General features: G+C 53.7%; 4 pseudogenes; 2 read left to right on the plus strand and 2 right to left on the minus strand.

Moving 5' to 3' along the window:
- Window positions 1-270: 270 nt before the first annotated feature.
- LOC121818345 (melanoma-associated antigen 10-like) lies at window positions 271-1,048 on the minus strand (annotated as a pseudogene).
- Window position 1,049: 1 nt separating this feature from the next.
- LOC121818346 (heat shock transcription factor, X-linked member 3-like) lies at window positions 1,050-3,623 on the plus strand (annotated as a pseudogene).
- Window positions 3,624-4,710: 1,087 nt separating this feature from the next.
- LOC121818347 (protein EOLA1-like) lies at window positions 4,711-5,945 on the minus strand (annotated as a pseudogene).
- Window positions 5,946-11,844: 5,899 nt separating this feature from the next.
- On the plus strand, window positions 11,845-12,640 carry LOC121818198 (melanoma-associated antigen 10-like; annotated as a pseudogene).
- Window positions 12,641-24,608: the final 11,968 nt, after the last annotated feature.

A 24,608-nucleotide genomic window follows, 5' to 3' on the forward strand; every position in this document is an offset into this window, starting at 1 on the left:
TAAGCCTCCTATTAAAAGGAATAACATTTGAAACAATTCTAAAGGAAACAGAAATGAATCTCCATGTCATTGTAGAAGAGGAAGCCAAGATGCTACACACCTGTTCCCTCAACTGGCCCGGGCTGTCACGACTGAGAAGGCTGAATGCTCCTCTTCCAACACAGAGGAAGGATCAGCCTCCCTTCCTAACCCCAGGACAAGCTGCTGGATGCGGGCCTGAAAGGAGCCTGGCTGCTCTGGCTCAGGGCCCCTCTTCCTCCTCCCTCACAGCTATGCACACCGGGTGGGAAGAACCTGGGGCCTTCCATTGACCCTGTGCAGATAGTCCTTGACTTGCTGCTTGCTGGTCTCTGCATAGGCCGGGGACCCCACAGGAACTCGTAATGAGCAGGGTGGCTGTAAGGCACCTGACGGTACTCCAGGTACCCTGCCTGTACCACACTTGGGTCAGCAGCTCCTTGGGCTCCCCATAGATGCAGTGCTCTATGCCAGGAAATACCCCATCATGCTGAGTGCTCCCAGACCTTCTCCTCACAGACCCGGTCCCCTGCTACGGAATCAGGCTCAGGACCGTCACCAGGAGGCCAGCCTTTGGTATGCTCTGCCCACCTCTGCATCTCATTGAGGGTGAGGCCCAGGGTGGCGACCATGACATAGATGTGCTCTCTGTGGTCCACCTCTTTCATATCCACGCCAAAGGCCAGCTGCAGGCACTGTGTGGCTTTACGGAAGACCACTGGGAAATGGGCCTGGTTATCCCTGAGGACCCTATTCAGCATTTCAGCCTGGAAAATCGGCTCCTTGGTGCCATACTTGAGGAGCAGGAACTCCAGTAGTTCAGCCGTCATCACATTCACAGCCTGCTTGAACAAGATCTCCGCATCCACGGTGGCAGAGGAAGATGAGTCTGGAGGAAGGAGGCCAGAGGGGTTGAGGCATCCTCTGCCTCAGCCCCCAGGAGCTGCGCCTCCACTGGGCCCTGGGCCTGGATTTGGCCCTGAAGGTCTTCCTCAGAAGTGCAGAGTTCATTCGTCGGGACCACAGGCATGATGACTGGGGTCTTGTGCCCAGTGAGGGTGTGGCAGGGAAAATGGAGACTGCTGACCTGGGAAGAGAGAGTGTAAATGGTCTCAGTTCTGAAATGCGCCACGGGTGGCTCTGACTGAGGCCGCTTACTGGTCTTCCTTGAGGGCTGCTCTTGGGCGTTACAGGCGCTCCTCCTTGGTGGTCAGTCCCCCTGTCAAGTGAGGAAGAGAAATTCTGGCTCAGGGTGCAGCCAGTACAGCCTGAGGTTCTGGGTCCGACAAGGTGGGGTTAGGGCCTTTTGAGGTCCCCTCTGTTCTGGGATTGGAAACCCTGTGCACACTCAGGACACCCACCTCACCTTGGCACCCTGTGACCTCAATACACAGACCTCAGACCTCTGCCTTTGCCTCCTGGTTCCTGGAGCCCCTGTGAGACGAATGGAGGGGGCACCTCGGGGGTAGACTGTGGCACAGACCTAGGCCTTCTGTACTCTTAGGAGGGGTTGACTCTGTGAGGTCCCCCAGATCTGGAGTGGCTAGTCCCATCAGGACTTGAGTTTTGGGTCATCTGTGTAGGACCTACCATTGGCAGCACAAGCTGTCTCTCGGTGGTAGCCGAGCCAGGACTCACCAGGGCCTGGCTTTTCAGCAGAAGCCATCCACGGGCCTGCCAGTTGGTAGGGAGGAGTGGAACCAGGGGCATGTTTGTCAACCCTTCCAAGGCCTGGCCCCTGAAACAAGGCACCTGGCAGCAGATGGGAGCTTTTACAAGCAACCTTAAACATACTTTTCTGTACTTTCACATAAGAGACAAACTGTGGATCCCATCTCCATCCCCTTTGCCCCTCCCCATACTGGGCCAGGGCTGCCTCTCCACATCGCCTCTGTGACATCATGAAACAAGTAAGGAAGCGGGCCACTTAATTGGCTGCCTGGCCCATGACCCAGATTCTAGAATCTCCGGACAGTACTGGACACTGACACCCTGGTCTGAGGCCCTTCTGCCCTGAGCGTTCACTGCTTGGGTAGAGAATGCTCCCGAGGTAGACTGGCTTCCCACGAGGCGCTTGCGGCTCCGCTGGCCCCATCAACTGATGGGGAGGCCGCAGCAGGGGACTGCCATGATTCCTTCCTGGATCCAAATGTGGATTCTCAGGGGTGGCTTTGGAGAAGCAGGGTGACCAACCCGAGAGCCCAGATGAGGGCTCCCAAGACAACCTGACCTCCCTAAGGGCCCAAACTCAGAAACGGCCAACGAGGATGAGAACAATGCCGTCCTCAGGCTGTCCTTCCCTAGAAGCTCTGGGTGAGAGTGGGGGATGCAGCCATCACCTCTGCACTGGAACGACGAGGGAGACACGGTGGTCACTGAAGCAGATCTCTTCCAGACGGAGGTCCTGCAGTGCCGGAGGCACAGACAGGATCTTCGAGGCAGAGAGCATCGACTTTCATCTGCAAACTGAACCTGAATGGGTTCAGGAAAATCTGCCCTTCGGGTCACTCTGTGGGGAAGAAGAGGATGATGGTAATGTAGAAAGCCCTTCTGAGACTAGACTAGACAAGCCAAGTGCTGGACTGGTTTCATTTCCCAGGAGAACATTTTTTCTCGTGAGAGGGTGGTGCATGGGGATGACCCAGAGAGACGTTATGGGGAGGGAGGTGGGAGGGGTTCATGTTTGGGAGCATTTAAGAATTAAAGATTTTAAAATTTAAAAATAAAAAACTAAAAAAAAAAAAAAAAGGAAGAGGAGAAAGCAGGGCCTGTCATGTTCCACCAACCCCCTTACAAAGGATCCACGGGGTGACTCCAGACCCTGAGGGCCACCTGAAGTCAGGGGGCCAGGAACACCTCAACGGAGCTCTGGGAGCACACTTACTAGGGCCTCATAAGCTGCTAGGAATGAAGAGACCTTATCTCCATATTTAGGCAAGGTCCGGACGTGGTGGGGAGGAGGGCGGCGAGGAGCTGCTATTCTCCCCCACGATGGCTAAAGTGATTCATTTCCTTTCAGATCTATCGGAACTCCAAGTTTCAGAGAGACAAGCCTCTCCTCCTGCAGGACATCTGGAGGAAAGGTGACCCCAGAGTAACTGCTCAGCCCGCCACCAGTGCAACAGCGGCCCCAAAGGGAAAGAAGCAAGCTGTGCTGACCGCTCTCCTAAATTCCATCACAATGAGTCCACCCAAGAGGCTGACAAGAAGGCCCAGAAAGGAATCCCAACAGCTCACAGAACCCCTGGCCTGTGCTCATTTGTGTCCTGTGGCCTTTGATCTATGGGCAGTGTAGCTTGGGGGGCCAGGGCAAACCATCTCCCCAGCGAGCAGGGTGGGCCCAGTGGAGAGGGCATGTCCAGCAATGCGCCATCTGTACCCCAGCTACTGCGGGAAGGGAGGCCGCAGGGAAACTGCCCTAGAGCCCCACAGAGTGCCCAGGTTATGGTTCGGTGATGACTATGTACAGCACCTATTATTCCATTGTGATGGTCCTTTCAGTTGTGGCCCCAAACGAGGCCCCTGAGGTGGATGAGGAGCAGGAGGATTCCTCAGTTTACAAGTGTGCCCTCTGTAAGCAGTTCAAGGGCAATCTCAACCCCTGAGCCGCCAGGTCCCTAGGGTCACTCAAAAGCACTCTCCTGTAATAAAAAAATCTATTTCTAGCTCTAATAAAGTACAGCAAAACTCCACGGGAGTAAATAAAGTATCAAATGAGAACTGCGAGTCTGTGTTCTTTCTGTCTGTCCATGCTATTCAAACGGCACTGGGTGAGCCAGATGAGGCTGGAAGCCCACGCCCCAGGCAGGCCTCAATCCAGTCCCTTTTCATCTGAAGCATCAGCATTTCACACATTCAGCCAAGAGTGTGGCTCCCGAGCCATGCGCTGAGGCCATCCCAGGACGGGCTGGTCCCTGGGCCTTGCCTGTCACACAGCAGAAGACCCAGTCTGGCTCCTGACCGTGGGGGTGTCACCTTCCATGAGTCACGCACCCTGAAGCAGAAGGGCTCCTCCTGGGTCCACCCGACGACCACAAGTTTCTGGTCAGCTGAGCCTCTCTAGCTCCTGATCCAGGGGCATCCCAAAGAGGCCCACTGGAAAGCAGGGTCACCCCACTCACCAAGGGCCTTGCAAAACATGACTTGAAACCCAAACACAAGTACAAGTTTCCACAAGCTGAACACCAGCCCTTGTTGCTCTGCCCCCACAGCTGTATCTAGGAGCCTAACTCTGGATACAGAGCAGCCAGGCACCATGTCCAACACACATGCTGTGTGAGCCAAGGTACACTTTACAGCAGGGCAAGGGTCAACTGCAAGGACAAACCACGGTCAGTTTCTGGGCCTGCTGGCCTCTCCTGTGCCAGAGTCCTAGCCAGCTGCTGACACTCAGCCTCACCCCCAGCATTCCCCATCAGTCCCCTGGACACTGTTCCAATATCGGGAGTTTGGACCAGAACAGAGAGGAAAAACACTAACCGGTTTCTAACAACACATTTCTCTCAAGCGCCCAGACCCAGCAGGGCCAAAACGAGTGGCGACCTCTTTTGTAAAGGTAAAGTCCTGGAGACTCCTGCTGAGTCCAGAGTCCAGGCCCCCGGCCCCACACCAAGTGGGCAGCTCACCGCACGGTGGGCCGATTCAGACTGAACCAGACGAGCATGTCCAGGGCATGGTGGCGACCGGATGGTGTCACCATGAGCTGGTCTCTCGGTCACCTTCCTCTCGAGCCCAGTCTGGACAGGCCTCCTGACCAAAGGGGGTCAGGTGCTTGGGGATGTCCACCTGGAACATGTCCTTCCCGGCCCTCCCCAGGACGGGCTGCAGCCTTTCAGCGAGGGTCGGCGAGCGCAGTCAGGTGCTTCCGTTGCAGGTCGGGCAGCATGGCTTGATTCTCCAGCTCCTCCACCTCATCACAACCTCGGTTTCTGGGCACAGCAAAGTGACCCCAATCCACGGGACCTGTGTGCAAAGACAGGACACAGAAGGAGAACAAGGTGATTCACAGTCATGCCTGCTACAGTCTAAGACTGCATCACAGAGGAGACCCAGGGTGAACTGGGTCCTCTGGCTGAGCATTTCAGGTGGGCTCACCTCAACAACGGGAACTCGGGGTGAGGCCAAGCGAGGGAGGGAGTGAAATGAAAGGGAGAGGCCTGGTGCTCCATGAACCCACCAGGCCATGGGCACCTCTCAGTCTGCCCACTGCAGGCTGCAGGGACAGAACAGGAGGGCCCCCGGTGGGGAGCCTACAGACATCAGGTCCCCAAGCGACTCACCAGCAGACAGGAGTTTCTGTGGGGCTTCACCCATGAGGGGTCAGGGGACTTGCTCAGGCCCGGCTGCAGGCATTGGGGTTGGGGAACCCAGGCTGGGTGCTGTGCTACCTCTTATAGTCTCTGCTGGGCACACCCTCCCCCCTCCTCAACACACACAGAGGCAAGTGCCACATGCAGACCCAGATATGCCTCTGCCTCTCAGAGCACAAATGGGGACTGAGGCCCAGACTGGGGGTCAGGCACCTCAGGCCACCATTTCCCAGCCCAGGGACCCTCATTGCCCCTCTGAAGAAACCTCAGCCCCACCCCTCCTCCCCCTACCAATCGGTTCAACAGGAAACAAATGACCACAAGCCAGCTGAGACCAGGGCAGCACCAGGGGCCATGCGCAGCGCGGGGCAGGGTGTCACTTGCAGCCGATCACTCCGTGGCCAAACTTTTCCCTATCCTGCAGCAAGGCCTGGATCTGGGCAGGGCTCATCCCCAGCCTCTGCTCCAGCAGCTTCTGCCAGTCCACGTCCTCCCAATCCCAGTGCCTGATGTGGACAGCCAGGGTAGAGTGCTGGGTCCACATAGCACAGGCCGCCACCACATCTCCACGGTCTTGACACCATAAGGCTGGCGGAAGGACAGACAGCCGAACTTCATCTCCCAGGGCTCCCAGAACCTCACGTGGGTGCAGAAACACAGAACCACAAAGGCCAGGAGCCTGACACAGCAGCCTCCAAGCTCACAGCCCTGAGCCGGACATCAGCCCCATGTGTCCAAGCATCCTCCAACTCTGCTGACACAGAATGGGGGGGAGGGGTGGGTCACAGAGGGCTGGCTCCTTCCATCCATCTCCACACTGTCTGTTGACAGGGGTTAGCGACCAGAGGACCCGTCCATCACATGCAGTCTGTGGGGAGGTCAGGAAGGAGAGGCGGGGCAAGCGGGAGAGAGGCACGTGGTGAGTTCAAGACAGAGGCCCCTGAAACCCTGGGAGCACTGAGGAGGGAGGGCAAGCCCTTGGCTTCAGAGCCCAGTGGCCGGGCTCTTGTCCTCTCCCAGCACAGACAAGCAGTCCTGGGCTTGGCTTCCAACTACCCAAACACTGCCCCCACCCCACCTCTTAACTCCCTGGCCCCATCCCTGTCCATGCTCTGCAGAGCCCCATCTTAGCCCAGGCCTGCTGAGCACAGATCCGTACAAACCAGTCTAGCCTTGGCCCTGGATGGCCCTGCCAGGTGTCTTCCCCATGCCTTTGGGAACCACGTTCCTTGCAGCCCTTCCCACACCACTGCCTCCACTGTCAGCAGATGCCCCAGCCCCCACCTAGAGCCTAGAGAAAGAATGAAAGAGTGCCGGAACTACTGGGACGGGTGCACTCCACGTCTTGCCAGGGCCTGGAATGGCACCATACAGGGATTACAGAATTCAAACCTCAAGTAACCCACTAGGTTACTCTCACATCTTTCCACGGCTGAGGAGGTGCCAGGGATAGAGAGATAGCCCATGACGGCAGGGGACCTGACCGCATGTACCTCCTTCCTCACTTCTTTCCTTGTACCTGGAAGGGCGTCCCTGTTTACTGGAGTGGGGTGATGGCAGGGGAACAGAGCCGCTGGCCTGAACCTCAGTAGATTCTCAGCACCTCTAGCAGGGAGCTTCTGTTTCCACGAGACGATGAGGATGGGGACATGGTCCCAGAGGCCCCCAGCCTAGGGCATCCTGGGCCTTCCCTTCCCCAAGCACAGCAGACCCACAGTTCTCACAGGCCCATGAGGCCCCATATGATCCACCTCTTACCCCGGCAGCCTGCTCTCCTCGCCCCTGGATTCACTCGCAGGAGCTATAAAGGCCATCCTTCCATCCTTGGAACATTCCAGTGTGTTCCTACCTCAGAGCCTTTGCAGGGTGTGAGGAGTCACATCGTGTGCCCTCAAGTTCAGGTGCTGGAGTCTCAATGCCAAGCACCTCGGCGAGACCTTACAGACAAAGGAAAGGTCCTCCCAGAGCTGACGGAGGTCCAGTGAGCTCATTAGGGTGGTCCCTCCTCTAACAAAATGGGCGTCCCCATACAAAGGACACATTTAGAGACAGACAGACACACAGGACAACTCCGGGTGAAGAGGAAGCCCAAGCCCATGCACGCCCACCATGGCCAGCAATGCCCCATAAGTGAGAGGGAAGAGATGGGACAGACTGTCTCCACAACCCTCACCAGAGCCAACGTCAGTTGACACCTGCACATTGGCTGCTGGCCTCCTGAACCAACACGGTTTGTAGTTTGAGCCACCCAGCCTGTGTGACCCTGACATGAAACCCTTCCTCCAAAGACCCTTTCTCCAAAGACGACACAGAATGCCAACAGGCACATGAAAAGATGCTCAACATTCTGAATTATTAGACAAATGCAAATTAAAACTCCAATGAAGTATCACTTTACACTGGTCAGAATGCTGCTAAGCTGCTAAGTCGCTTCAGCCGTGTCTGACTCTGTGCAGCCCCATAGACGGCAGCCCACCAGGCTCCCCCATCCCTGGGATTCTCCTGGCAAGAACACTGGAGTGGGTTGCCATTTCCTTTTCCAATGCATGAAAGTGAAAAGTGAAAGTGAAGTCGCTCAGTCGTGTTCGACTCTTGGCGACCCCATGGACTGCAGCCCACCAGGCTTCTCCGTCCATGGTATTTTCCAGGCAAGAGTACTGGAGTGGGGTGCCATTGCTGGTCAGAATTGTCACCATCAAAAATCTTAAGAATAAATGTTGGAGAGGGAGCAGAGAAAAGGGAACCCTCGTACACCCTCGAAATGTAAGTTGGTACACTCAATATGAAGAACAGTATGGAGGGTCCTTAAACAACTACAAACAGAACTACCATATGATCCCACTCCTGAATATATACTGAGATAGAAACTCTAATGTGAAAAGATACACGCACCCCAACATTCATTGCAGCACTATTTACAACAGATGAGATATGGAAGCAACTTAAGTGTCCATTTTCAGATGACTGGATAAAGAAGATGTGGTATACACAGACACAGACACAGACAGACAGACAGACACACAGACACACACACACACACACACACACACACACACACAACACTGGAATACTACTCAGCCATGAAAAATAACAAAGTAAATACCATTTGTGGCAACATGGATGGACCTGCTCCTGCTGCTGCTAAGTCGCTTCAGTCATGTCCGACTCTGTGCGACCACATAGATGGCAGCCCACCAGGCTCCCTTATCCCTAGGATTCTCCAGGCAAGAACATTGGAGTGGGTTGCCATTTCTTTCTCCAATGCATGAAAGTGAAAAGTGAAAGTGAAGTCACTCAGTCATGTCTGACTCTTCACGACCCCATGGACTGCAGCCTACCAGGCTCCTGTGCCTATGGGATTTTCCAGGTAAGAGTACTGGAGTGGGTTGCCATTGCCTTCTCTGCGGATGGACCTAGAGATTATCATATTAAGTGAAGTAAGTCGGAAAGAGAAAGAAATATTCTATGGTAAGACTTATAGGTGCAATCTAAAAAGACGATGCAAATGAAATTATTTACAAATCAGAAAGACTCAGAATAAAATTATGGTTACCAATGGGGAAAAGCAGGGGAAGGGATAAATTAGGAGTCTGGGATTAACAGATGCACACTAAGTATAAAATAGTACTACTGTAGCACTGGAGAAGACTCTTGAGAGCCCCTTGGACAGCAAGGAGATCAAGCCAGTCAATCCTAAAGGAAATCAACCCCGAATATCCGTTGAAAGGACTGGTGCTAAAGCTGAAGCTCCAATACGTTGGCCACCTGATGGGAAGAGCCAACTCACCTGGGTTTTGTCCTCTCCTGGCCTGAATCACTGCTCGTCACACTGAGTCCCAATCTCCCATAGACCCTGATGTCAGGAAGTCAGGACAGGCCTAGTGTGCTCTTCTCACCCCAGGGGCTCCCAGGGCCAACAACAGGGGCGGGGTCTATGGGCTTCCATCAGTCCTCCCTCGGGGTCCCTCCAGTCTTCCTTCAGGACCTCACCTTGTCTCCAGGTAAGACTTTGGATTCTCTCCTGTCTCCTACTAAAGCCCCAGCCCTTATACCAGGACCCCAGTCTATCTGAGACCCGGAGTGTCAGGAATTCCACTCCCTATACCAGGACCCCAGTCTCTCTGAGACCCGAATGTCAGGAAATGCAGCATGTGCTCATCCACCCTGTGTCCTCCCAGAGCCCACTCTGCTCTGGGGTCCAAGGTCCGCTCAGTCTTCCCTCCACATCCTCACCTTGACTCTCAAAAGAACTAAGATCTTCCCCTCTGCCCATCTGAGGCCCTGCCCCTTCTAAGAGTTGCCTAATGTCTCTGAGACACAGATGCGGAAGTCAGAACAGGCTGCCAAGTGCTCCTCCCACTACCAGGGTGGCCCAGGGCTGACAGCAGGGGCAGGGATCTGTGGGGTTCCTTACATCCTCCCTCAGGGACCTCATCTAGAGCCCTGGCAGATCCGGGGATGCCCTTTGTGTTGACCCGAGGCGGGACCCTCATATCAAGGCTCAAGGAGCACAGAGGGTGGATGAGCACATGCTGCATTTCCTGACATTCGGGTCTCAGAGAAACTGGGGACCTGGGAGAGGGGGCATGTCCTCAAGTGAGCAGAGGGAAGAAGCCCAGCTCCCCTAGGGTTTCAAGATGAGGACCCTCAGGGAGGACTGAGGGGACCCTGGACCCCAGTCAGAGGAGACCTCAAAGAAGCCTGTAGCTGCTATTGGCCCTTGGTAACCTTGGCGTAGGATGAGCCCAACATGCATGGTCTCACTTCCTGACATCTGGGTCTCAGACTGGGGACCTTGCATATAGGGTGGGGCCTCAGGGGGGAGCGATTCCCAGGTCCGGCTGCTGCCGCTGCTAAGTCACTTCAGTCGTGTCCAACTCTGTGCGACCACATAGACGGCAGCCCACCAGGCTCCCCGGTCCCTGGGATTCTCCAGGCAAGAACACTGGAGTGGGTTGCCATTGCCTTCTCCAATGCATGAAAGTGAAAAGTGAAAGGGTCCTGCGGGGAGTCAAATCGAGGACCCTGAGGAGGCCCTAGAGGACCCTGGACCCAATCAGAGGAGACCTCAAAGAAGCCCGTCTCTGTTGTCCTTCCAGGGCAACCGTGCGGGCAGGATGAGCGCTACACGCATGCGCTGACTTCCTGACATCCAGGTCTTCAAGAGACTGGGGTCCCGGTATAAGGGGCGGGGCTTCAGTTCCAGGAGGCGAGAATCCAGGTCCTGCGCGGAGGCAAGGTGAAGTATCTGAAGGAGGACTGGGGGGGGGGACCCTGAGTGAGGACCGACAGAACCCCACAGATCCCCGCCCCTGTAGTTGGCCCTGGGACACTTTGCGGTGAGAAGAGCACTCGGCCTGTCTGACTTCCTAACGTGCGGGTCTCAGAGAGATAGGACCTCGTGAGTGCAGCAGCGTCTCAAAATGGCGGACGGGACAGTCCCGGGTGCTGCCTGAAGTCCAGGCTCCACGCAAGGAAGGACTGAAGCGGTTAGACTCCAACACGGAGGGAGGGATCCCGGTCCTTGTGGGGGCTCTTGGAGGCCTTAGAGCGGGGTGAACAGGGTGAGAAGTTTTTTGACATCTGGCTCAGGGACCTTGGGCGGAGGGTGGAGGCTTCAGGTTGGCAGAGGCTGGACTCCCCGGACTGAGCAGATGCCTGCCCCGTGGTCAGTGCTTGGAGGCCAGGCGGGGCATGAGGAGCAGCTGAGGACCAAGCATCTCCCAGCCTAGAACCCCCGGGAGGCCCTGGGCAGGTGCGGCCAAATGTGGGGCCCTCAGTGCTTTCTGTACAGACTGGCATCTTGTTCTGAGTTAGCCTGCAGGCCCCCAAAGGGGAGGGTCCAGGCTGTGCCAGGGGGAAAGGGGGAGAACTACAAGGGAGCCCCGAGGGGACCTCCCATGCCCCAACTGGGGGGACCTCACAGAGTCCACTCCTCCCAGCACAAAAGGCCCAGGGCTGTGCCACACTACCCCCAAGGTGTCCCCATCATTTCTCTCACAGGAGCTCCAGGAACCAGGAGGCCAAGGCAGACGTCTGAGGCCCATGTCGTGAGGTCGGAGAGCAGAGGAGGCCCAGGCAGTACCAGGAGTGAAGGTGAGGAGGGTGCCCTGAGTAGGGCTCCCTATCCCAGAACAAAGGGAACCCCTAATCGCCCCGCTTTGTCAGTGCCAGAAATCTCGGGCTGTGCTGACTACACCCTGGGGAGCCACTTCACTTCTTCCTTCAGGTAGCCAAGGGACTGGCTGCCCAGGGTGAGCGCCCCTGTGAGGTCTGAGTGAAACCTTCAAGGGGAGACCTGTAAGTGGCCTGTATCAGACGGCCCAAGGCCTCCTGTGGGTTCTGGGCTGGGGAGATGCTTGGTCCTCACCTGCTCGTCATGTCCCGCCTGGCCTCTGTGCACTGACCACAGGGGCAGTGGGGTTCTCAGCCCAGGCCATTCCCACCCCCTCCTCCCCTAAGCCCCTGTCTCACGCCTGTCTGGGGTTTGATCACAGGCATCGTGCTCCTGGTGGGGATGAGTAAGCTGAACAAGCCCGAGGAAGACCTTCAGGACCCAGGCGAGGCCCAGGGCCTGGTGGAGGTGCAGTTCTTGGGGACTGAGGTGCAAGAGGCTGCATCCCCCTCGGCCTCCTCCTCCACAGTGTCCTCCTCAGCCCCCCGGGAGGCCTTGCCCCAGGAAGCTCTGAAGGAGATGATAACTAAGCTGATGAACTTCCTGCTCCTCAAGTATCGAGCCAAGGAGCTGACTTCCCAGGCGGAAATGCTGAAGAAGGTCCTCAAGGATAACCAGGAGCACTTCCCGCTGGTTTTCAGACAAGCCTCGGAGTGCCTGCAGCTGGTCTTTGGTGTGGAGGTGGCGGGGGTATACCCCAGGAAGGACACCTATGGTATGATCCCTGCCCTGGGTCTCACCTGCGATGAGATGCTGAGCGATGGGCAGGGCCTGCCCAAGGCCGGTCTACTGGTGCTGGTCCTCAGCGTGATCATGAGGAATGGAGACCCCACCCCTGAGGAGGTGGTCTGGGGAGCACTCAGCAGGATGGGGGTGTATGTTGGGAGGGAGAACTCCATCTTTGGGGAGCCCAGGGAGCTGCTGACCCAAGTGTGGGTGGGGGAGGGTACCTGGAGTACCGGCAGGTGCCTGACAGTGACCCTGCTCGCTACGAGTTCCTGTGGGGTCCCCCCGGGCCTATGCGGAGACCAGCAAAGAGCAAGTCATGGCATTTGTGCTCAGGGTCAGACAAAGGACTTGGAGGACCTTCCCACTCCTGTCTGCAGAGGCTGAGAGGGAGGAGGACAAGGAGGCCTGAGCCAGAGCAGCAGCCAGGCTAATCTTCCCCTCTGTGATTGAAGAGGGAGTAGTCAGCCTTCTCAGAACTGAGGGCCTGGGCCAGTTGGGGAAGCCATTGTGTAGCATCTTTGGGTTCCTGTTCTTTATGATGACAGGCAAACTCATTTCTCTTTCCTTTAGAAAATTGTCAAACTTGGATTGTTTTAATGGAAGGCTAAATAAACTTGAGTGTCTCAGCTTTGTGAATGATGATCACAATGTGTTTGTGCTTACCCAGTTCAAGAACAAGAGTTTTGCTATTTTGTAAAAGCAGTTGGGAAATCTTCCATTTTGTGTTGTGGTCCTGAACAGGATACAGTGGAAGTGGAATTAGGACTGTTTTGGAAACGTGAACTTACTGAGCAGTAGTATTGATGGGGGAAGAATTAGATGATAAAAGTAATCGTAGTGAATTCATGCTTCCGTCCTTCCTGTGTAGCATTCTCAAAAACTAAATTATCTCTCTTTATTTGGATTTGCCTGGGTTATTTAAGGAAGTAGCAGACAGTTCATCTGAGCCCCCTGCTCACTGGCTCGAAGACCTTTATGGAGCCTCTGCTCCATGAAAGTCCATGTTAGCAGTGGGGGCACTAGGAGAAGCAGAACACCCCCACAGCTAGAGTGATGGTCTCAGAGCCGCAGTCACACAAGGAAGGTGGAGAGACGTCCCCTAGTCCCACGGAACAAGGCAGCACCGGAAGGGGTGGTGGGGCTCCAGGAGGAGCACTCAAGTGTCGGTACCTGAGCCAGGGTGGTTTGGGGCTTTGAGAACTTGGGTTCCTTCTGTGGGAGGTGATCGTGATGAGGCTGGTTGGTGGCAGCCCTCAGACTTACAGGCAGTGTGTCATGAGGTTGATGGGAAAGTCTGAAATGGATCATTGCTGTGAGGTGTCCTTTTGTGTCTCGGATAAAGCCCAGAGAGATCTCTTTCTGAGGCAGGAAGGAAGGGGTCATTCCTGGCTCCTGAAGCATTGCTGTTGACCACAGGGGCAAAAAAGGTGTTTTCTACCACCACCCCCCCCATCTGCTATGAATCCTGGAAATGTGAATCTTGCTCTTTGAAGTATTTCACTGTGTTCCCTTGGCTAGCCATCCTCTCTGCCCTGGGAAGCTGATTACCAAGTATATTGAAATGACAATTTATTTGGTCATCTGGACTATATTTCAGCCACTCGTGAGCATGGTCTAGATTTCAGTGGGAAGAAATGTGTGAGGAGAAGCTGCAAATGTGGACAGGAATGCTGGGTGTCTGGAATCCTGGGAACAAGTTTCACAGCTGAGAAAGACACTGCTCCCCACCCACAAGCACACACAATGCCCAAATTGAATAATATATCCTCCAAGAGGAAAACACTCAGAGCAGCAGTTTTGACTGGTGTTCTATTCTGTTTCCTATTGAGCTGCCGGTTTTCTGAGGTGTCTTGAAAGCAAAACAGTTTCCTGAGGAGAGAGGGACAGAGTCTGGATCTGAATCACACTAGAAATAAGTACTCGCCAGTAAAGATGTAACATCTGCCAGAATCCCTGGGTTCAGGCAGGTTGAGAAGTGTGGAGGCAGCAGAGGACTTACAGGTTAAGGCTGCGCCTGGCATCAAAGGGCAGGAGCGACTTCCGGCCCTAAGGAGGTGGTGGGGTCACTGCAGTGGGGGGTGCAGATGGGTGCGGGGGGCCGAGGGGGCAGCTCTGTGCTGAGTGCCAGAGAACAACGGGAACAGGAGACGGGATTCTGCCCACATATGTGCAGCTGCCAGAGAGTCAGTGGACTCTTGGAAAAGGGGGAGAATTTCAAGACCCATGTGCCCTGCTCAGACTCTCCTCCCAAAACAAAGGAGATTTTGTCGTTATAAATTCTAACCACTGTTCTTGTTGAGCATTTGCTTGGAAGAGTGGAATTGGAGAGATGTCAGGTGCTCAGTCACCTTTGCCTTCCTCTCTCCCTGCACACATGGGGACACGGCCCTGCCAGGCCTCTTCACTTAGGAAGGGTCATGTGATGACCCGGGGCCAATGAATTTTGAGCAGAAGCATTTTTGTCAGGACCATTTGTTTTGAAGGGACACAGGCGCCTGGGGGTTGATCCTCAAGTCAGGACAACACACAGACATAGACCACTCAGAGTGTGGTTGCTCTCCCAGAGACTAAAGTCCTGCGCCTCTGACCCTTGAGAGAGGCTGCCCTGCAGGGAGCTGGCTGCAGGGATTCCTCCTACCACACCCACAGTCACACCCCTGCTGCCCTCCCTGAGCTGCACTGTCAGCCCCCTCGGGGCTGTGCTCAGTCTCCATCAGGAGGCCAGCAGCTAGGTGCCAAAGTTCCCTGTTGGGGTTGGGGGCATCCTCCTTGTGGGGCCCAGCCCGAGCCAACCACCCCTGCTGCCCCAGCACCCCTTCTTCCCCAGAACCTGGCCTTGGGATTTGTCCTGCCTGCCACAGGAGCCGCTTAGGCCCTGGTCCTGATGACCTCATGCGTGTGTATTTATCTGGAAGTCCCAGGGCAGCATCCCCTTCCACAGTGCTTCAGGTGGAGCCAACAGGACTTGACACAGCGTCTGGGTGATCTCCTCATGGTGGGTCAGTAGTATTCATTGCCATAGAAGTGCAGGGCACATGTCTATGATCCTGAGGTGTATTAGACCATTCCCTGTGGAATCCCACGTGTTGGAGGAAACTCGGGGTCTTGTGAATGTGACTGTGCGGTCCTAGCTTTTGAGCCTGAGTGTGAGAGGCAGAGGGGTATCTAATCAGCCATCCACAGAGCCAGCTAGGAGCCAGTCAGGCTATTTGGGCAGAGGACAGGCTCTAGCAGATGGCAGGGTTGGTACCCAGGATGCTCTCCTAGGTGCAAGAGGCCCCAGACTCCAGTGAGGATTTGGAAAGTCACCAGGTCCCGGGGTGCAGGCTGCAAGAGGGTCGGCCGCCCCATAGAAGTGGAAGCAGCAAGCCTCTGGAGATCCCATCTGACCTGGCTGGGAGAGGGAGTGGGGAGCAGATGCCGCTGCAGGTGAGCTGCTGCCCGGGTCTCCATGAGGACATCCGTGCTCTGGGGCCAATTCAGGACCACAGCCCCGGGGGCCACTCCGGGATGGATACATAACACCTTCATAACAGGTACTCCTCATGCGCCTTATTGGAAATGACTGCTAGGTGTAGTTGGGATCTTGCTCTAGGTACATAAGAACCTCAGGCCTTTGGCTGGAGGGGGCCCAAACTGCTCCCCACAACTGACTTATACGGAGGTCATTTCCTGGATCCAGCATCTTCAGCAGCAGCCTCTGTGTAGAAACACACCACTATGTTCCCACGCTGATCTTGCCCAGGGCATCACAGATTGGACAGCTGCCATCCCTGGCTTAAGGATTCTCAGTGAATGTTCTGCTCCTTTGTGAAGTCCCTGTGTTTCCTCAGGGCTTCCCTGGAGGCTCAGTGTTAAAGAATCTGCCTGCAATGTGGGAGACGCAAGTTCGATCCCTGGGTGGGAAGATACTCTGGAGGAGCAAATGGCAGCCCTTTCCAGTATTCTTGCCTGGGAAATCCCATGGGCAGAGGAGCCCCGAGGAGGGCTACAGTCCATGGAGTCGCAAAGAGTCAGACACGGCTGAGCGACTGAGCACACTGAGACGTACACCAAGGTAAAGGTTTGCTCTGGACCCTTGTATCTTTGGCAAGACACTGGCCCCTGCCTGGATCTTGACAGACTTCTGTGGCAAATAACACTGGCCAACATCTTAAAGTGGTTTTTGAGCGAGTACAGGGTTCCAGGTCTACACCTGGCCTCGGTTGGTGGCTTTTGCCATATCCAGGCAAATATCTATGAGGTTGGATCAGAGCAGTGTTTGTGGGACTTGACAAAAAGTGGATCCAAAAATGTTTTGTACAATGTCCCTTGATTAGCATTTGTCTGATATTTCACTCGTGCCTAGTCTGGGATTAGGAGTTTGACGGAGGAATATTACAGATGTTAAATCCCATTCTCATCACATCCTGTCAAGTGTATATACTGTTAGCACAATTGATCACTGATGATGCTCTCATTGACCATCTGGCTGAGAGAGTGCTTGTCATGAGTCTGCGCAATAAGGTGGTTGTTTTATGCCCCCTTTCCATCCTGTCCTCTTTGGAAGAAAGTCTTGCTTCAGGGGTGGAGAATTGTGCTCCACTTTCTAGAGGTGGGAGTGTCTGCATAAACTGGAATCTTTCTCGGTGGGAGATTTGTCCATCCTTGTTTGTGTAATTAGGAAATCATTTATTTTTCTCAGTATGGACTCATGGTATTTATATTACACTTTGGGTTAAAATACAATGCAACTTTATATATTTTTTATTTTGAAATTGTTCAGACTGACCATTGGGAGCTGTTCCTGTCAGCTCCCTTTGTATATACCTTTGTCATATCCCTGAAAACCTTGCTTCCTTTTTTGAAATTTTTTGAGCACTTTTTTTTTTCACACCCTACAAAGATGCTCTAGGCTCATTTTCCATCTTTCCCGTCCCAATTCTAGAATCATCAATTTTTCCATGGAGCCCTTGTTCCTTTTATTGTCAAATGATATTGACAAAACTACATCTGTACACTAAGTGTGCTCATTGGTACTGAAGGGCCATTGATTCTCAGACCTCTTGGTGGTCAGAGCAAAGAATTATATGTGTACTTCCTATCCTGTGTTTATTTATATCTCTAGAAATACTTTGATGGTAATGATTTCATGGATATGACACCAAAAACACAGCCAAAAAGAAAAAAAAGAAAAAAAAAAACAGATAAATTGGACCTCATTTAAAAAAAAAAAAAACTATGTGCATCAAAGAACACAATCAAGGAAGCTACCATATGATCCAGGAACTCCACTTCTGAGTGTATATTCAGAAGGAAATGAAAATAGGATATGGAAAAGATATCTTCACTCCTACATTTGTTGCAGCATTGTTCACAATATACAAAGTATGGGTACAACCTAAGCGTCCATCAGTGGATGAATGGATGAAGATGTGACATATTCAGTATACAGCCATGTGAGAGAAGGAAATCCTGCCATTTGCAACAACTTGGAAGGAGCTTGAGGGCATTATGCTAAGTAAAATAAGGGAGACAGAAAAAGATAAATATGGTTTGTTATCACTTACATGCAGCGTCTGAAAAGGACAAACTGGGACTTCCCTGCCAGTCCAGTGGCTAAGACTCTGCACCTCCAATGCAGGGAGCGTGGATTTGATCGCTGGTTGGGGAGTTAAGATCCCACATGCTGAGCAGTGAGGCCAAAAATTAAAAAACAAATAAAAATAAATTTAAAAAGTAAAATGGTCAGAGAAACAGAGAAGAGAGTAGTGTTTACCAAGAATTAGGGGATGGGGAAATAGGGAGAGATTGTTCACAGGGTACTAGCCCCCACTTACAATACTAACACATTTTGGGATCCAGTGTATAGCAGGAGCTTATTGCTCACAGTTCCTTGTCAAATACTTGACTGTTGCAAAGGGAGCAGAACTTCTACATTCTCACCACAAAAAAGAAATGTGACAGGATGGAGGTGGTAGCTAATACTCTGTGATCATTTTACCATTTATAAATGTATCATATCAACATGACAAGATTTTTGCTTGAACTCCATCCCTCCTTGCTAGCGAGGCTTCTAGAAAAGTGGAGTAAACCTCACTGCAATTGTAATGTCATTCACCCATGTGATACTTCCAGATTTCAGGAAGAAACAGTTTTCAGTGTGAGTGAAATTTTAAATGTCCCATAGGCGATACTGTCTCTTCTGGCTCAGGTACAGCATCCACATGACACTCTGGAAACCATTCTGCAGATCAGAATCCTTTTCTGCTTGTTTCCATTTTTTAAAGTTGGATTCATGTTGATGTATGGCAAAACCAATACGATATTATAAAGTAATTAGCCTCCAATTAAAATAAAAAACATAAAGTTGGCATCTATATATTGTCGTACTTTTCTTTTTGGTTGTTGTACTTTTCTTTTTTTTTTTTTTTAAATCTGATGCCTTTTATTTTTTTTTTTCAGCATATGAATGTTTTATTTTTTTATTTTATTTTATTTTATTTTTTTAGTTTTTTATTTTTTAAATTTTAAAATCTTTAATTCTTACATGCATTCCCAAACATGAACCCCCCTCCCACCTCCCTCCCCATAACATCTTTCTGGGTCATCCCCATGCACCAGCCCCAAGCATGCTGCATCCTGCGTCAGACATAGACTGGCGATTCAATTCACATGATAGTATACATGTTAGAATGGCATTCTCCCAAATCATCCCACCCTCTCCCTCTCCCTCTGAGTCCAAAAGTCCGTTATATACATCTGTGTCTCTTTCCCTGTCTTGCATACAGGGTCGTCATTGCCATCTTCCTAAATTCCATATATATGTGTTAGTATACTGTATTGGTGTTTTTCTTTCTGGCTTACTTCACTCTGTATAATCGGCTCCAGTTTCATCCATCTCATCAGAACTGATTCAAATGAATTCTTTTTAACGGCTGAGTAATACTCCATTGTGTATATGTACCACAGCTTTCTTATCCATTCATCTGCTGATGGACATCTAGGTTGTTGTACTTTTCTAATTTCAAATTCCCTTGCTTTCCCTGACTGAAAAGTAGGAACACCGTACAGGTTAAGAATTCTTTCCTGGTTCGACGATTTATTACTCACAAAGTGTCACCTCTCCCCCCACGTGCAGAGAACAATGTGAGTCCATTTCCCAGCTTTGACAGTAACCACCACACAGTCAAGTTTAGTAAACCCCACGTGTTTACTATGGGTGCAGTTGCCCTCCATCCAGCATCTGTGCTGGGACTGCAGCCTTCTCAAGGGACAAGGAGGCCCCCTCTTGAGTGAGGATGACACCCCAGAACAGAGGGTCCCATAGAATGCAACGCCACCATTACTGGGGACCCCAGGCCAGGCTGTCAGTCTAAGAACCCCTCCACCATGCCCACTCTTCCTCAGTGAACTCGGGGAACCAGAGGTTGGGTCTGTGGGGTGCAGTCTCAGATGGGCAGAGGGAGGGCCCCACGTCCTGCGGAGACTCGAGGTGAGGACCAGAGGAGACTGAGGGTTCCCAGGGAATATATGTGCTGCCCTCCTGACAGCCCTGGGGGACCACGAGGCATGGCGTCCAGATGTGACATCACTGATCCCACTGGGAGGTGGGGAAGTGAGGGCCTGGGTCAGAGAGCTCGGGTTCAGGTCAGCAGAGTGAAGGAGCCCAGCCACGCTAGGAGTCAAGGTAGTGGGGGCAGGGGGCTCCGGGGCCCCAGGACATACAGGTCATCACTGCTCTCAGCCTTGGGAGACCCTGGCAGGGTTGTGGGAATGAGTTCCCCACTCTGGTTTCCCTCTCAGGTGTGCTGGCTTGACAGGGCCTGGGTCTCTAAGGGAAGCAAAATCAGGTGGGTAGAGGGTGGTGCCCAGACTAGCTGAGAGTCAAGGCGAAGAGCAGAGGGAAGGCTGAGTGACTCGTGGGACATCGTATCAGCCCATGGCGTCCTCAACCACTAAGAAGCCCTGGCCTTGGAGCCTTGCTACAACGTCCACAGCCTCCTCCTGGGGCCTCAGGGCAGTGAGGCCCTTGGTGTGAGGGTCTGGCCTCTGCCGAGGACTTTGGCATCCCAGGACCTGCCAGGGCTCAGGATGAGGACCCAGAGGGTGAACACAGGTGACCCCACAGTTCCACGCCTCTGCTGCCAGCCCTGGGCATCCCTGGTGGTGGGATGAGCGCTTGGCAGCGTGTCCTGACTTCCACATCAGGGTCTCAGAGAGACTGGGGACCGAGGATAAGGGGTGGGGTCTCGTGGGCAGAGGGAAGGGTCCAGGTCCTCATGGGACTCCAAGGGCATGCACTAATGTACTTGGGGATCCTGGACCCCAATCTGAGGGGACTCCACAGACCCCCACCCCCTACATTCGGGTGGTCTTGGAGGTCTCAGTGTAGAATTAGTGTTCTAGGCTGGTCCTGAGTTTCAGAATTCGGGTCTGAGAGAGACTGTGGACCTGGTTAGAGGAACGGGGCCTCATTTGGGGAGAGGAGAGAATCCCAGGTCTTACCCAGAGGCAAAGTGAGGTGCCTGAGGGAGGACTGAGGGGACCCTGGACCCCAATGAGAAGAGACCTCAGAAAAGCCCATCCCTGCTGTCGGTCCTGAGACACCCTGGGATATGATGACTGCAACAGGCATGGTTTGACTTCCTGACACCCGGGTCTCAGCCAGGGGTCCTGGTACAGGGGGCGGAGTTCCTGACACCCGGGTCTCAGACTGGGGTCCTGGTACAGGGGGCGGAGTTCCTGACACCCGGGTCTCAGACTGGGGTCCTGGTACAGGGGGTGGAGTTCCTGACATCCGGATCTCAGACTGGGGTCCTAGAACAGTGTTCAGACTTCCTGACATCTGGGTCTTAGAGAGACTGGGGCCCTGGTGTGAGGAGCAGGGCCACAGTTGAGGAGAGGACAGAGCCCAGGTCCTAGCGAGAGTAAAGATGAGGATCCTGAGGAAGGAGTGAGTGGAGCTGGACCCCAGACCAGAGGGGACCCGGGTTGTCCCTGGGAGGGAAGGCCACGTGCAGCATATCCTGACATCCGGGCCTCAGAGTGCCTTGGACCTTGTGAGAGTAGCAGGGCCTCTATGTGGTGGAAGGGAAAATCCCTGGTCCTGCCCGGAGTCCAGGCTCCATGCGAAAAAAGACTGAGGTGTTTGGACCCCAAGGCAGGGAGGTTTGCTAGCATTTGTCGGGGGGGGGGGTGGTCTCAGAGGCCACAGAGCAGGGTGAGCAGGGTGAGTAGTTTATTCACCTATAGTGTTAGGGCCTCGGCAGGTGAGGTTTTCAGGCGGACAGCAGAGGCTTCAGGTCGGCAGGGGCTGGACTCCCCAGCCTGAGCAGAACCCGCCCCTGTGGTCAGTGCTGGGAGGCCAGGCAGGACGTGAGGAGGAGCTGAGGACTGAGCATCTCCCCAGCCTAGGACCCGCAGGAGGCCCTGGGCAGGTGCAGCCACAGGTGGGGTCCTCAATGCTTTCTATCCAGACTTGGGTCTTATTCTGAGTTTCCCTGCAGGCCCCCAAAGGAGAGGGTCCAGGCCATGCCAGGGAAAAGGGGAGCACTACAAGGGAGCCCCTAGGGAACCTCTCACCCCACAGCGGGGGGACTTCAGAGAGTCTAGCCCTCCAACAAGCACAGAAGACCTAGGGCTTTGCCACAGTGTGCACCCTAGATGACCCCTCCATTTCTCTCTTAGGAGCTCCAGGAACCAAGAGGCAAAGGTGTAGTTCTGAGGCCCTTGTCTTGAGGTCAGAGAGCAGAGGAGGTCCAGGCAGTGCCAGGAGTCAAGGTGAGAAGGGTGCCGTGATCATGCACCAGGGTTACCCCATCCCAGAACAGAGGGGACCACACAAGGCCCAAATCCCTCCACCGTGTCAGCCCCGGAACTCAGGGCTCTGCTGACTGCACCCTAGGGAGCCACCACCCTTCCTCCTTGGGGTAGCCAGGGGACAGCCTGCCAAGGAGGAGCACCCATGTGAGGCCCAAGAGCACCCCTCAAGAGGAGACCTGTATCAGACAGCCCAAGGTGTGTTTCTCAGTTGAGGCCATTCACACCCACTCTCTCCTGCAGGCCCGTGGTCCCCATCTGTCCCCCTGCCTCACTCCTCTCTATGGTTTGATCCCAGTCATCATGCCTGGGATGCATGAGCTCCGCCAGCCTGAAAGAGTCTTTCAGGATCCAAGAGAGAAGGAGGACCTGATGGAGGCACAATTATTTTGGGGTGAGGAGGAGGAAGAGGAGGTGGAGGAGGTGGAGGTGGAGGAGGTGGAGGTGGAGGAGGAGGTGGAGGAGGAGGTGGAGGAGGTGGAGGAGGTGGAGGTGGAGGAGGAGGTGGAGGAGGTGGAGGAGGTGGAGGTGGAGGAGGAGGTGGAGGAGGTGGAAGAGGTGGAGGTGGAGGAGGTGGAGGTGGAGGAGGAGGTGGAGGTGGAGGAGGTGGAGGTGGAGGTGGAGGAGGAGGTGGTTGGAGGTGGAGGAGGTGGAGGTGGAGGAGGTGGAGGTGGAGGTGGAGGAGGAGGTGGTTGGAGGTGGAGGAGGTGGAGGTGGAGGAGGTGGAGGTGGAGGTGGAGGAGGAGCAGATAGAGGAAGCAGATGCAGCTTTCTCCTCCTCTTCCCTCCTGGTCCAGGGCATCCTGGGGGAGGTGGCTGCTGCTGAAACAGCCAGTCTCCCCCAGAGCCCTCTGGGTGTCTGCCTGTCTCCCATGCCTTGGCTGCCACTCTGGAGAGCCAATCTGAAGAGCACGGTCTCAGCAGGCAAGATGAAGTGCCAGGCACCTTGAGTGACCAAGAAGGTGCCAGGTCCTCACTCCGAGATACACTACAGGTGAAGATGAATGAGCTGGTGTGATTCCTGCTCAGCAGGTGTATCACCAAGGAGCCGATTACAAAGGCAGAAGTGCTGAATAGTGTCCTTAAAGATTACCAGGACCACTTCCCTGTGGTCCTCTTTCAAGCTGAGCAGAGCCTGCAGGTGGTCTTTGGCTTGGAGGTGGACCCCAGTGAACACAGATATGTCCTGGTCCCCACCCTGGTTCTCACCCTCAGTGAGATGCTGAGGGATGGGCAGAGGTTGCCCAAGGCCGGCTTTCTGGTGGTGATCCTGTGCCTGATCATCATGTACGAAGACTGTGCCCCTGAGGAGGAGGTCTGGGCAGAACTCTGCAGGATGGGGTTGTGTCCTGGGAGGAAGCACTACATCTGTGGGGAGCCCAGGGAGCTGCTGACCCATGTGTGGGTGCGGGAGGTGTACCTGGAGTACCAGCAGGTGCCTGACAGCGACCCTGCCCACTATGAGTTCCTGTGGGGTCCCCGAGCCTATGTGGAGACCAGCAAGTTTAAGGTATTGGAGTATCTGGACAGAATGGGTTGAAGGGGTCCCAGCTCCTTCCACCCCCTCTGCAGAGGCTTGAGAGTGGAGGAAGAGGGACCCTGAGCCAGAGCAGCAGCCAGGCTCCTTCCAGGCCCATGTCCAGCAGCTTGTCCTGGGGTACAAGAAAGGAGGCTTATCCTTCCCTTCATGATTGAAGACGGACAAGTCTTCTCAGCAGTGAGAGCCCAGGCCCACTGGGGGAACTCGATGTGTGGTGTCTTTGTGTTCCTGTTCTCTACAATGACATGGAGACTCCTCTCTCTTTTCTTTAGGAATTTTTCAAATGTTATTCCTTTTTATAGAAGACGATGCATCCCAGTATCTAACTATGTCACTGACATTGATCACCGTGTGTTTGTACTTAGCCAGTTCAAGAACACGAGTTTTGCTCTTTTATAAAAGAGATTGGGGACTCTTCCATTGTATTTCATGGTCCTACACAGCATAGTATGTAATTAGAATTAGAACAATTTTGGAAATGTGAACTTACTTAGCACATCGGTTGTTGGAAGAATTAGAAAATAAAAAGTGATAGTTGGAATTATTGCTTCTTAGACTTTTTGCGTGTCATGTTGTAAAGCTAAGGGATCTCTGTTTATTTGGATTTGCCTGGGATATCTAAGGAAATAGCAGACAATTAATTTGAGTCACATAGCCTCTGTTCTTTGGCTCCTAATTCCCAAGACCTTCATGGAGTCTCTGCTCCATGAAAGGCCTTGTGTTAGCAGTCGGGACACTAGGAGAATCAGGGGACCTCCCAAACCTAGAGTGATGTGGGTCTAGGAGCTAAAATCACGTGAAGTGTGTCTTAGGGCTGAGGAGAAACCGAAACAGGCTTGAATAAACCTCGGAGGGATCTCTTTCTGGGGGAGGAAGGGGTCCTGGCTCTTGTTGCATAGCTATTGACCACAGAGGCAGAGTAGGAGTTTTCTCTACCCCCTATCTGCTAGGAAACCTGCAGAACTCCGGTCACACTCCTTTGAAGTGATGCCCAGAAATCCATAGACTGACCCTATCTTTCCTGGTTCCAGGGAGC

The sequence above is a fragment of the Ovis aries genome, chromosome X (assembly GCF_016772045.2).
Source record: "Ovis aries strain OAR_USU_Benz2616 breed Rambouillet chromosome X, ARS-UI_Ramb_v3.0, whole genome shotgun sequence".
NCBI classification, from domain to species: Eukaryota; Metazoa; Chordata; class Mammalia; order Artiodactyla; family Bovidae; genus Ovis; species Ovis aries.